The sequence below is a fragment of the Peromyscus leucopus genome, chromosome 1, assembly GCF_004664715.2.
Source record: "Peromyscus leucopus breed LL Stock chromosome 1, UCI_PerLeu_2.1, whole genome shotgun sequence".
Classification (NCBI taxonomy): Eukaryota; Metazoa; Chordata; class Mammalia; order Rodentia; family Cricetidae; genus Peromyscus; species Peromyscus leucopus.
Window position 1 is genome coordinate 76,764,264 of NC_051063.1, and position 13,890 is coordinate 76,778,153.

Here is a 13,890-nt window from a genome sequence, read left to right on the forward strand (position 1 = left end):
CAAGGATCTTTTCTCAGGGCTGGAGAAATGACTCCATTTTTAAAGGCTATGGCTTACAATAAAAAAATTACCCAGCTTGTCTCTCCAACTACCTTTTAAAAAATTTCCCCCCTCAGGTGTGAGATAACTAAAAAAAGATTATCTTCTCTGTTTATCACAGTAACAAATTAGGAGACTTGCTTGGAGGAAAAGAGATCCCTCTTCGCATTAAAACCCATGAGCTACAAAGGAATTACCCTCATTTAAAAAGTGCTGCCTGGGCAGTGGTGCACATCTTTACTCACAGCACTCAGGAGGCAGAAGCAGGCAGGTCTCCGAGGCCAGCCTGGTCTGCAGAGTGTTTTTCAGGACACTCAGGACTACATGGAGAGACCCTGTCTCAAAAAAAAGCTAAGACTATATGAAAAAAAATGATATATATGGCCTAAGCAGGGGGACATACTATGTACCTGAATGGACAGGGTTGTTATTGAAAGATGTGGATAGGTTCTGCCACTCGAGGCAAGGGCAAGGGGGTCTCTGTGAGTTCAAGGCAGGCTTGGTCTCCGTCAGGAGTTCAGGCAGCCAGGGCCACACAGTGACACACACACACACACACACACACAGAAAGTTGACAACAGGAATTTTTATCTTGGAGGTGGAGTTGGCTTTCCCAGTTGGATCTTGAAATCCATTGCCTGTGCAGTTTGGCTAGCATTAAATTGACAGTGCAGCCCGAGCTGCCCTCAGACTGGCACTTCCGCGGTGGCTCCCCGAGCACGTGCCATCGCCCCGTCTGCCTTTGTGTGTGGGAGAGACAGCAGAGCCCCTTCCCCTCGCCCGCCCGGTCTTTGCTGCCATTTCTGTGACTCTGCTGCCCGCTGGTTGTCAGTGCAGTGAAACCAACTCGGGGCAGATTATTTTGCTGTTTCCCCAGTTACGGAATTTGTATCTAAGCCGGGGCTGGTCACTGTGCACAGTCTGTAACCGGCTGTGTAGTTTACAGCAATCTCCCAGTGCCGTGATCGTCGGGGTTTTCAATATGACTGTCACAACTAGAACATGGAAGATGGCTTTGGCACATGGCTTGCTACTGGCCTGATAGTTGCCTGTATTTGGCATGACTGACGGTTTTGAAAGCATCCAGCAGCACATTAGTTGTGCCGTTATGGTGTATAGAAAGAGCCTGAAGGATTTTTTTTTTTTTTTTTTTTGACATAGGGTTTCTCTGTGTAGTTTTGGTTCTTGTCCTGAATCTCGCTCTGTAGACCAGACTGGCCTCAAACTCACAGAGATCCGCCTGGCTCTGCCTCCTGAGTGCTAGGATTAAAGGCGTGCACCACCACCACCGCCCAGCCCCAAAGGATTTTTAAATCCAATCTGAAAATCCAAAGCTCATATGGAACATGAGTACTTGCTTTACCACTGAGCTACACCTCCAGCCCATGATACTTAAAAAAAAGAGAGAGAGGTATGATGTGTTTGATACTAAAAACCAAAGCATTAGAATAAAAAATACATGATTGGTACAAAATTAAAAGTCAACCAGAAGAGTAAGAGAGGATCCAGAGACAGCCCTGAGTGTATCTGTGAACTTACTAGTATTTATCTGAAGTTTTGCAGGACTGATGATTGAACCAGCAGGCGGGGCAAACACCATCACTGAGCAGCCATCTCCAGCCCTTGATCGTTGGTATTTTGAGACCGACTCACTAAGTTAACCAGACTTCAGCCTGCTGAGCAACTGCGACAGACTTGTACCACCAAGCCCGACACATTTCACTTATCATTCATTCCTTTATTGTAGTTGTTTTGCTTTGCTTTTTTGAGACAGTCTTGCTGTATAGCCCAGACTGGCCCGTGATCTTAGGATGTTTTCATTCAGCATCTAAAGTGCTGGGGTTACTACCAATTTTGGTGATTTTTTTTTTTTTTAATGACAAATGTGATTGTTCCCATTACTAGGGGAAGATAGACTAGTATATAGCAGTCCTTGACAGAAGTCTAGATGAGGCCATGAATTTTATCTTCATCAGCACATGGGCATACATGCATGCATAAATACACACAGGGAAGGTACCCAGAAAATGAGTTATCCAGGGGTAGCCCATATGCCTATAAACCTAGCTCTTGGAAGGTAGTAGCAGAAGATCAAGATTTAAAGGCCAGCCTTGGCTACATGGCAGATTTGAAAGGGTTCTAAAGTGAAATGAGACTGTTTCAAAAACAAAACGATAACAAAACAAACAAAACCACCTGTTACACCGAGAAACCCTGTGTAAAAAAAAAAGAAAATGGAAAAAAGAAAAAGAACAAGGTGAGGATAAGACTTGCAGACAGAATTGTGGAGTGTGGCAGGGCGGAAGCCATTAGTATGCTCCCCTTTAGGGTCAAGTTACATAAGTCTTCACATTTTCACAGAAAACTTCTTTTTAAAAAATTTACATTTAGCTGGGCAGTGGTGGCACTTGACTTTAATCCCAGCACTCAGGAGGCAGAGGCAGGTGGATCTCTGTGAGTTTGAGGCCAGCCTGGTCTACAGAGGGAGTTCCAGGACAGCCAGGGCTACACAGAGAAACCCTGTGTCAAAAAAAAAGAAAAAATTGCATTTATACTTGTTTTGTGTGTGTGCATATGTGTGTGGCTACATGTGTGCCATGGTGCATGTATGCAGTCAGGACAGCTGGGGGGTCAGTTCTCTTCTTTCTCCATTTGGGGCCTAGGGATGGGACTCAGGTTGTCCGGATTGACAGCAAGCGCCCTGGCCTGCCCAGCAGGCTGCTGAAGAAGATTCTTAGGTCATGTGTTATAGCCTCTAGGGCCTCCACTTCCATTGGTAGCTGTAGCAAAGCCAAAGGCCAAAGTGAGCTAAAACTCCTTTCCTAAGCTCTATTTTCTTCTCCTCCTTTTCTGAGAAAGAGTCTAACTATCCTTTTTTTTTTTTTTTTTAAGACAGTGTCTCCCTGTGTTAGCCCAGACTAGCTTTGAACTTGAGGTGATTCTCCTGCCTCAGCCTCCTGAGTGCTGAGATTACAACCCTGCACCACCGCACTGGGATTCTGTGCTCTTGTTGTAAGAGTTGAGGACCACCACGTTGGCGATGTGGGAAGAAACCAGGATACAGTTCATGTGTTCGTCATCGGGGACATTGCAGCAAGCAGCTGTAGTTCAGGAATGTTAACCAGGGAGTGAGCCCCAGGAGAAGTATTCTCAGGTTCTCAGTATTTATAGGGAAATCTTTTGGGTTTGTGAGATGGTTCAACCAGTAAAACGTATTTGCCACCAAGCTTGACAACCCAAGTTCAATAGTCAAGACCTGCATGATGGAAGAGAGAACTGATCTTAGACGTTCTGACCTCTAACAAGCGATGTGGTACACACACACACACACACACACACACACACACACACCTAAACTTCTAAAATGGAGGGGGTTCTATAGAGTTGAGAGTGTATGTGTTCAGTGGTAGAGCATTTGCTTAGCTCTTAATGAGGACTTTGGTATCATAAAAATAAGTTAGGTGGCTGTGAGGGGAGGGGGGGGGTCATGGGTCTTCAATGCCAGTACTTGGGAGGCGGAAGCAGCTGGACAGTGAGGTGGCTCATAGAGTAAAGGCACTTGCCACCAAGGCTGATGACCTGAGCTCAATCACTGGAACCTACATTGTCAAAGCAAAGAACTCACTACCGAAAGTCACCCTCTTGACCTTCCATGTGCCCTGGCACAAATGCACAGACACACACGTGAATGCATACACACATGAACACACACAAAACAGTCATAAAGATTATAGTTTATTACAAACTTTCTGTTTTTAATTTTTATTTTTGATTGTATGTTTGGATGCGGGTTATATGCATGTCAGAGCAGGTGTTCACAGAGGATCCCCTGGAACTGGAATTATAAGCAGTTGTGAGCCACTTGATATGGCAGCAAGTTCTTAAGAGTGGAGCCATTTTTCCCGCCACCACAAATGTGTTTTCACAAGCTTTGTATGCTGTTATAGCTAGAAACCCTCAGACTTAAGATACCTGGCCCATTTTGAGTTAATTTCTGTAAATGGGTCGAGGCAGGTGATTCAACTTCATATTTTTGCCTATGAATTCTCAGTTGTTTCAGAAGCATCTGTTGAAAAGCCCATTCTTTGTCTACTGAATTGTCTTGGCCTTCTTTAAAAAAAAAAATTTAAAAAAAAACCAATAAACTAACTGTAAATATGAGGGGTTTTGTTTGGTTTTTAGCTGGGGATCAAACCTAAGGCCTGGCATGTGCTGGGCAAATGCTGCACATCTTCAGCTCCATGTCTGCCATTATGCCAGAACCACACTATTTTGACTATTGTAGGGTTTTTTTTTTAAAGAGATTTCTTTATTTCTAAGTTTTTTTTTTGTTTGTTTTTTTTTGTTTTTTTGTTTTTTTTTTTTTTTTTTTGGTTTGGTTTTTCGAGACAGGGTTTCTCTGCGTAGTTTTGCGCCTTTCCTGGAGCTCACTTGGTAGCCCAGGCTGGCCTCGAACTCACAGAGATCTGCCTGGCTCTGCCTCCCGAGTGCTGGGATTAAAGGCGTGCGCCACCACCGCCCGGCTATTTCTAAGTATTTTGACTGCATGGATGTCTGCGCACCAGGAGAAGGTGTTGGATCTCCTAGAACGGGCGTTGTGGCTGGTTGTGAATGTGGGTGCTGGGAACTGAACCCTAGATCTCTGCAATAGCTATAAGTGCTCTTAACTGTTCTCCAGCCCCCTGATTAGTACAGTTTTGGAGGAACTTCAAATCAGGGCTTACAAGACTTCCAACTTGTTTACTTTATTATTATTATTATTCTCCCAACTTGTTTTATTTCAAGATTTTTTTTTCTGGTCTTACATTTCCATTTTAATTATTTTACTTCGTGGTTTTTGAGATTGGGGTTGAGAGCTGCATGTTGACCCCAAATTCACTATGCAGCCCCTGCTGGCTTTAACCCTTCCTTCTCCTCGTGCCTCAGCCTCCTGAGTGCTGCAATTACGGATGTGTGTCATCACACTCAACTCCATTTGGATTTTGGGATCAGATTGTCAGAATTTCCTGCCAAGAAATTTAAAAAGCTAGTTTAGGTTTTGGTAGTTGTATTGAATCAGTTGATCCATTTGTGGCATATTAACTATATTAAATTTTCTGACCTGTGAGCATGAGATTTAAATTTAATTAAATATTTATTTTAATTTCTAAAGTTTTTTGTTTGTTTAGTGGAGTTGGTTTTCTGATACAGGGTCTCTCTATATAGCCCTGGCTGTCCTGAAACTCACTCTGTAGACCAGGCTGGCCTTAAACCCAGAGATCTGCCTGCCTCTACCTCCCAAGTGCTGGGATTAAAGGTGTGCACCACTACCACCTGGCCTTAAAGATTTATTTTATTATGTGCACAGGTATTTGGCTGGGATGTATACCTGTGCACCATGTGCATGCAATGCCCGAAAAGGTGTCGGATTCCCTGAACTGGAGTTACAGACAGGTGTGAGTTGTTATGCTGTTGTGTTACCCAGGAAACAAGTTCAGGTCCCATGGAAGAGCAGCCAGTGTGCTCTTACCCTCTGGGCCACCTCTCCAGTCCCACCTTTGATCTTTAATTTCTTCCAACAGTATTTTTTCACTTTATCTCTAAATCTTACACTTCTGTTATTAAACTTATATCAAATTATTCTTTTTGTTGCTATTACAAATGAATTTTTTCACCTTTATTACATTTAGTTTCGTTTTGAGACTGGGTCTCCTATAGTCTTGCCTGGCCACAAACTCACTAGCCTTGGACCTCCTCCTTCGGCTTCTCAGGTGCTAGAACTATAGGCCAGCCACTGCAGCAGGCATAAAGTGGGTAGTTTTATCTCTTCACTTTTGGATTATTCCTTGTTATTGATACAGTGTTTTGATATAAAGAGGAAGTTTCCCCTTTTACTCCTATTGTGCTGGGCTTTTTTTTTTTTTTAAAGAGGTTTCATGGGGTCTAGGTTGGCTTAGAATTCAGTACACAACCAAGAATGACCTTGAACTTCTGATCCTCCTGCCTCCACTTCCTGAGTGTTGGAATTACTGATTTATTTGGTGCTTGGGATCAAACACAGGCCTTTGTTTGGGCTAACAAGCACTCTGCCAACTAAGTTACATCTCAAGTCTCTAATATGTTAAGATTTTTTTTTATATGAAAGCAAGTTTTATTTTATCAAATGTATTTTCTGTGTATATTGAGATTATTCTATGGCTTTTGTTCTTTATTAATAATCTGTATTATTTGACTTCTGGATAGTAAACCAAGCTTGTATTCCTGGGATAAATCCCACTTGGTCATGTCATATAATCCTTTTTCACATGATGTTGGATTAGATTTGCTTTGCAGATATTTTATTGGAGACTTCTGTGTCTATATTCCTTAAGGTTTTTTTGTTTGTTTGTTGTGTTTATTTTTTAAGGTTTATTGATTTTAGTTCAAGGCCAGCCTGATCTACAAAATAAGTTCCAGGATAGCCAGGGCTATAATAGAGAAACCATCAACAACAACAAAAAAGCCAGGCAGTGGTGGTTCACGCCTTTAATCCCAGCACTTGGGAGGCAGAGGCATGCAGATCTCTGCAAGTTCAAGGCCAGCCTGGTCTACAGAGTGAGTTCCAGGACAGTCTTGACTGTTACACAGAGAAACTCTGTCTCAAAAAACAAACAAAGACTTACTCATTTTATGTTCAAATGTTTGGCGTGTGTGTGTGTGTGTGTGTGTGTGTGTGTGTGTGTGTGTGCGCGCGCGCGCGCGCACCAGGTGTGAGCTTGGTGCCTGCAGGGGTCAGAAGAGGGCATTGCATACCCAGGAACTGGAGTTACAGATGTTTGTGAGCCACCATGTGGGCGCTGGGAAATGAGCCCAGGTTCTCTACAAGAGCAATAAATGCTGTTAATTGCTGAACCATCTCTCTAGCCCAAGATTGTTTTCCCCTTGAGACAGGATCCCGTGTGTCCCAGGCAGGCCTCAAACTAGCTAAGCAGCCGAGGAGGACTGATCTTCCTCTTTGTACTTCCTGAGTGCTATGCTTAGAGGTGTGCCTTACTATAGCCACTGTATGTGGTGCTGAATCAAACCCAGAGCTTGGTGCTGGCTCCACAAGTCCTCCACCAGCTGAGCTACACTTCCAGCCCCTTCCTAAGAACATTGACCTGCCATTTTCCTGGATGTCTTTGTCCAGTTTTATTTTCAGAGTAATGTCTATAAGTCTTTTTTGTTTGTTTGTTTGTTTTTGTTTTTAATTTTTGATACAGGGTCTGTCTACATAGCCCCAGCTGTCCTGGAACTCACTGTATAGACCAGGCTGGCCTCAAATGCCTCTGCTCCTGAGGGCTGTGATCAAAGGCATGGGCCATCACACCTACAGTAATATCTAGAAGTCTTGATCTCTGTCCCTCACTAGTCCTCCAATTTCCCTTAACTCCCAGTTTCCTGCCAGGTCTTGTATAGCTGGTGAATGCAGATTCATAGGCTCTGGCGCTAAGACAAAAACTGGCTTCAGCTTTCCATCTATGGACTGTGGTCATCATCCCCTCTGAAAAAACAGGCTCACCGTGGGCTCAGTTCCCAGGAAAGTAAGGGGTGGTGGGAGAGGGAAGAAAGGGAAAGAGGGAGGAAAGGGAAAGGAGGGAAGTGTAGTGTAAATTCTAATTAGTCTTAATAATAAAAACCTGGAGTGAGATATCCGGGTGAAAGCTGAAAGATCAGAAAAGCACAGCAGCCACTAGAGAGACTTTTACCTCTAGGAATCCCCAGACTGAAAGGGTGGAGTTCCTGTTTCCACCCTGCCTTATCACTTCCTTTCTCCGCCCAGCCATATCACTTCCTGTTTCCTCCTCCCAAATGTTGGGATCAACAGCATGAGATCCCAAGTGCTGAGATTAAAGGTGTATTCCACCACTGCCTGGCACCTAGTGACTAGCTCTGCACTCTGATCTCCAGGCAAGCTTTATTTGTCAGAGCACAAACAAAATGTCACCGCATTTCCCCTTTTTTGTCTAAAATAAAAGAGAATGTTATAACTAACATGAGAAAAATGATATAGTATAAGTACAATAACTATATACAATATATACAGGCAATAAATACATCAACAATGTCTAGTCCATTAACAGCTGACAAATTCAGAGAAAATACTCCATATCTATCCTATCTTGGTGAATCTAAAACGTTGTACCTAATTCACTTTCTATTCTAACTTGCATTACCAAAATTATCTTTTAATTTCTCTCAATCTTATACACTTTATGCCTCTTTAGTGAATTTCTTTTCTGAATCTGATAACAAAGAAAACTATAACTACAAAATCTTCAACTCTGTCAGAGACCCAGGAAAGAAATAATATTACCTGAGTAAGCAGGAAGTGCAAGCAAGTGACTTCCAAAAAATATGAGAAATGACAGAAACAGCTGGCTGCCTGGACATGTTTCCTCTGTAATGTTGGGGCATCCATCTTTGGCCTACAGGTCTAGCATATCTGACAGATTTATGTGTGAAGCAGGATTCTCTGAAGGGCTGTCCCACCTTGTCTTGGCAAGGTGTGGCAGGCCTTTCTTTTGTGTCCTGCTGGTTCCATTTGGACAGCATTCTGTCAGCAGTAGAGACAAGGACATTTTCTTGCCCAGTGGCTAACTTTTGCCATGAAGAAAGTAAATTCCATATGGCATTTCTTTAATGCCCATCATCTTCTCCAAAGTAGGTTGTTGCTGCCAAGAGCAGACATGTCTCATTGCCATAAAAAAAAAAAACCTATGTTATTAAAACATCTTACATATTATATTCTATAGATTTCTGAAGTGTTTGAAGACCACCTGTCTACCTAAAATATATCTGTTTGACCTTGAAAACATACCTAACATGACTAAATGTTTAATTGCAATAGGTGATTAACTACTAACCTTCATTTCTTTATTATCCTAAACAGTTTGTAATAATAACTTTCAAGGGGCTGGAGAGATGGCTCAGAGGTTAAGAGCACTGACTGCTCTTCCAGAGGTCATGAGTTCAATTCCCAGCAACCACATGGTGGCTCACAACCACCTGTAATGAGATCTGGTGCCCTCTTCTGGCCTGCAAGGACACATGCAGACAGAATATTGTATACATAATAAATAAATAAACCTTTAAAAAATAATAATAACTTTCAAGGACTAGCAATTTGCACTACATTGTTAAATGAGATGTATAGGTACAATACCTTGAACAAAATTAGCAATATATGTGCAGCATGTTCTAACAAAAATAATCTCAACATTGTATCAATATACAAAGATCCATAACAATGTAAAATATTTAAAACAAGTAGTTGCTTTTTAAAAGTAGATTCAATATCCTACCCTTTTTTCCTACCATATCTATATCCCCCTTTTTTCTTTTCAGAGTAGATTCAATATTCTATCCTTTATCCTATCATTTCTATATCCCCCTGAATCTAATCTCCTTTGTTCAGCATTTTTCCCTGACCATTATCAATAACAACTTGTAACCAATCCCCCTAAACAATGATAAATATCCATAACCCATTGAATGAACAAAAGCCACCCAGCCCACTTCTTGGGAATGTGGGCATCATGTTCTTAAGTTTACTTCCTGCTGTCTGGGGGTGATGACATCTTTAGGGGATCCTGAAAAGAAAAGTTTGGGTTAATTGTCAAGTCCTGGGAGAGCTAGCTGTAACATTTGTTGTCCAGTCTCTGTATAATGGGAAAGTGAAGGGCTTGTCTCAAGTCCTGGCTAGAGTAGTCTGTGAGGTGGATCATCTCAGCTAGCTACCTCAGAATTGTCATGAGTAGTTTGTAGTCCAAAGCTGATCTTTGGGTGGTGTTTGTCAGCTTAGTGGTGTTATCATAATCCTGGTGGAATCATCGTTGTGGGGCCCCATCCTCATTTTGGAGACTTCAAAGGTTAGGCATGGTCATGGTTCACTGCAGAAAACTTAAACATTTTAAATGTCATATGCAGCAGATCTCAAAGAAATAAAAGGATCAATATTTGTTGAGTACAAATACTTTTGTACAGAGTACAAAAACTTAATTCCTAATTTCCTGATAGAGACTCAAACCTGAAATCATGTACAGGAAGCTAGATGAAGCCTTTTTCTAGAATTAGTTAGTACTCTATATGACCATTAATATGATGACAGAAAGTTAAATATGTATATTAACACTATAAATTGATATAATATTTATACCTTAAGAAAAGCTTTAGTTGGGCGGCAGTGGTGAACACCTTTAATCCCAGCACTCAGGAGGCAGAGCCAGATGGATCTCTGTGAGTTTGAGGCCAGCCTGGTCTACAGAGCGAGTTCCAGGACAGGCACCAAAACTACATGGAGAAACCCTGTCTCAAAAAAAAAATAAAAATAAAAATAAAAACAAAACAAAAGAAAAGAAAAGCTTTAAAGAGTCAAAATAAAACCAAAGGATCATGATATTAGAAGCAATAAAATAGTCCCTAAATTTTTGTTTTTCTTCTGTCCCATATCAGGTGGCTCTTCTGTCATGCTACAGAGATTTTGAATTTTACTTTAACAACATGCTTTGGTTTAGAGAAGGAGAGAGCCACACTCCAACTCCAAAGCCAACTTTACTGTTCAATTGAACTGGGACTACAAAAAGACCATTTGTGTTATGTGTCTGTAGAGAACAGCAGAAACAAACATTTGGGAGGATTTATGAAATTTTATCCTGTTGGATATGTGATTTATCAATAGGCCAATTTATTCTTTTTCTTGAGACATTTTTTTCTGGGTGATTTGTCCTTTTCTTCAGATGTCTTATTTGTCTAGTGGTCTTCAGATTCCTTAGCTAGATGCCTTCATTTTCCTGGAAAACCAAAACCAAAACCCTTCCCCAACCATAATTTTGGGGAGGTTCCCTTATAGCAAGTTATATCTGATCAAATGAAAAGCATTTGTTAGTCTTATAAGTTAGTTTAAATTGGATTGTCACGCTGGTTGATGAACTGTCTATCACCTCTTCTAATTAAGAGGTCTCTCTTGTTCAAATCGAACCTTTATCAATTTTGATGGTTTCCACAGCTTTTCTTCTCCTAAGGAAACAAAAGGGAGAGGGGGAAAGAAAAGAGGGGGGGAGGAAAGGCCGGTGTGTGCACACTGTGACCTCGGCACTGGAAGATGGAGGCAGGAGTCTCAGGGCCAGCCCAGAAAGAAGATGGCTTCCTCGGGAGGGGAGTTCTTCAGACTAGGGCTAAGGCTGAAGCAGAGCGCAGCGACATTCTGGACCCAGCTGTGGAGACCAGTCAGTTCTGGACTGCTGACAGCGCATCTGCAGCAGAAGCCTCTGTCCTGGGTCAGTCTTCTTTTTGGTCTCTCTGCTGTCTCGTCTCCCACCTGTCCCATCAAGCCGACTCCAGCCACCACAGCATTATCAGGTGCATGTGCGTATGTATGTGTGCACACGTATGTGGAAGCCAGGAGTCAACATGAGGGCCTTTCCTCAATTGTTTCTCTGTCTTACTAGTTTATTGTCTTTTTTGTCTTGTTTTGTTTTGTTTTTTGGAGACAGGGTCTCACTACATAGCCCTGGCTGGCCGGGAGCTCACTATGTAGACCAGGATAGCCCCAAACTCACAGAGATCTGCCTGCTTCTGCCTCCCACGTGCTGGGATTAAAGGCGTGTGCCCCCATCCTCAGCAGAACCTTATTTTTGAAGACATGCTCTTACTGAGCATGGAGCTCATGAATTTGGCCAGACTGGCTGCCAGCAATCCCTAGAGATGCCCCCGGCCTTCCCAGGCTGCTGTGCCCGGCTCTCACATGGGTGCTAGAGATGCCCCTGGCCTTCCCAGGCTGCTGTGCCCGGCTCTCACATGGGTGCTAGAGATGCCCCTGGCCTTCCCAGGCTGCTGTGCCCGGCTCTCACACGGGTGCTAGCTATTCAAGTTCAGGTTTGCTTCTGCAGCAAACACTCCCAACAGAACCATCTTCCTAGCCCATATTGGGGTTTGTTTTTGTTTTTTGAGACAGGGTCCTGCTATGTAACCCAGGCTGATTTCGAACTTGAAATTCTTCTGCTCCAGCCTGCTGAGTGCTAGGATTACATCTCTGAGGGACCAACCCCAGCTGCTCACTCTTCATTCTGCCTTAGTCTTCCGTTGCTAGATGGAGAGATTTCCCTGTTATTTGTGTGATTACACTGGGCTCATCCGCATAACCCAATTTTAACCTTCATCTTAATTAGTGACTCTAGTTACCCCTGCAGTCCCTTTTGCCAGCCGTATGTGATGATAGACACCTGTAGTCATCCCAGCTCCTTAGCACGTAGAGGCAGGGGACCGCAAGTCAAGCACCAGCCTGGGATACCCAGTGAGACCTAGTCACTGGCCAGTCACTGGGTGTGTAGCTCAGTGGTGGAGTGTCATTTCCTGGCATTTACAAGGTCCTGAGTTCAATCCCCCAAACTGAAACAAAACAAAACAAACCCAAAAGCACCTTTTGCCACGTAAAGGAATATATTCATAGATATCGGGGCATGGAATATTCAGGGGGCTGGTATTTTCCTAGATCATCTCTCCTTCTGGACTTCAGAGATCTATGTCTGTCTCACATGCAAAAAGACATTTCCCCAAATTCTAACCCTGTCAAACTCCAAAAAAGTCTCATATTCTGAAGTCTCAAATTTTGTCAATCATCAAAATCAGATGCAGGTTACATTGTGGATATAGTCTGCTCTGCAACACAATTGCTCAGCTGTGGACCCCTGAGACTAAAGAGGGGCTGAGATGTGGCTGAGCAGTACAGTGCTTACCCGGCATGTGTGACGACCTCGGTTATTCCCAGCACTGCTTCCCGCCTAATGGGGAGCTGCAGACACCTGGGCAGACGGAAGGGGAAAGGGAGCCACCCACCTGAAGCAATGTACAAATCCACTTGGAAGACGGCAGAGATGACTCAGAATTTAAGAGTACCACGGCTCTGGCAGAGGATCTGGGTTTGGTTCCCAGAACCTGTATCAGAGAGTTCACAACTGCCGGTAACTCCAGACCCAGAGGGTCCAGTGCCTCTGGCATCCTTGGGTTCAATACATATATACATAAATTAAAATAAACAAACATTTAAAACACTTTTAAAATCTACCTAGTGTGGTGGCACACGACTTTAATCTCAGCATGTGGGAGGCAGAGACAAACAGATCTCTCTGAGTTCAAGGCCAGCCTGGTCTATATAGTGAGTTCCAGGTCAGCTGGGGCTACAAAGAAAGACCCTGTCTCCAAACACAAATAAACCAACAAAACTCCACCTTGAGAAATCCTCTTAGGTTTTCAGACTAGAAATGATCCTTCGTGGCTTTGTTCTGCCCTCTGGGTGTCAGTACCAACCTGGGTATTAGTCATCTTTCTTAAAATGGCTCCTGTGAGAACCTACGAGAACAGCTATCTCCAGCATCCTGCCAATTTTACTGTATTGTGTTGTTTATTTACTTTTTTTTTTAAAGACAGGGTATCACTATGTAGCCCTGGCTAGCCTGGAACTTGCAATGTAGACCAGAAAGATCAGCCCGCCCCTGCCTCCCACGTCTTGATGTGTGGCCCAGGCTGGAATCAAACACCCCATCTTTTTTGCCTTGGCCTCCCTCTCCTCCACAAGGTAAGAGCTTTCTGCCATCCTCTCTTTCATAACGCCTATCTTAACAATTTATTCACCTGACGTCTCCACTAAAGACACTGTGTATAAAGCAGAGACCTCACCTTTATTTCTTCCTCTTCCCCAGGCACCTAAAACAATCAATGTCTGGAACATAAATCTTGCTCAATAAATATTTTGTGAATAAATTGAGTTAAACGTAAAATAGGAAGTATGGCACACACACACACACACACACACACACACACACACACAATCACTGGAATCTGCTAACGTTAATT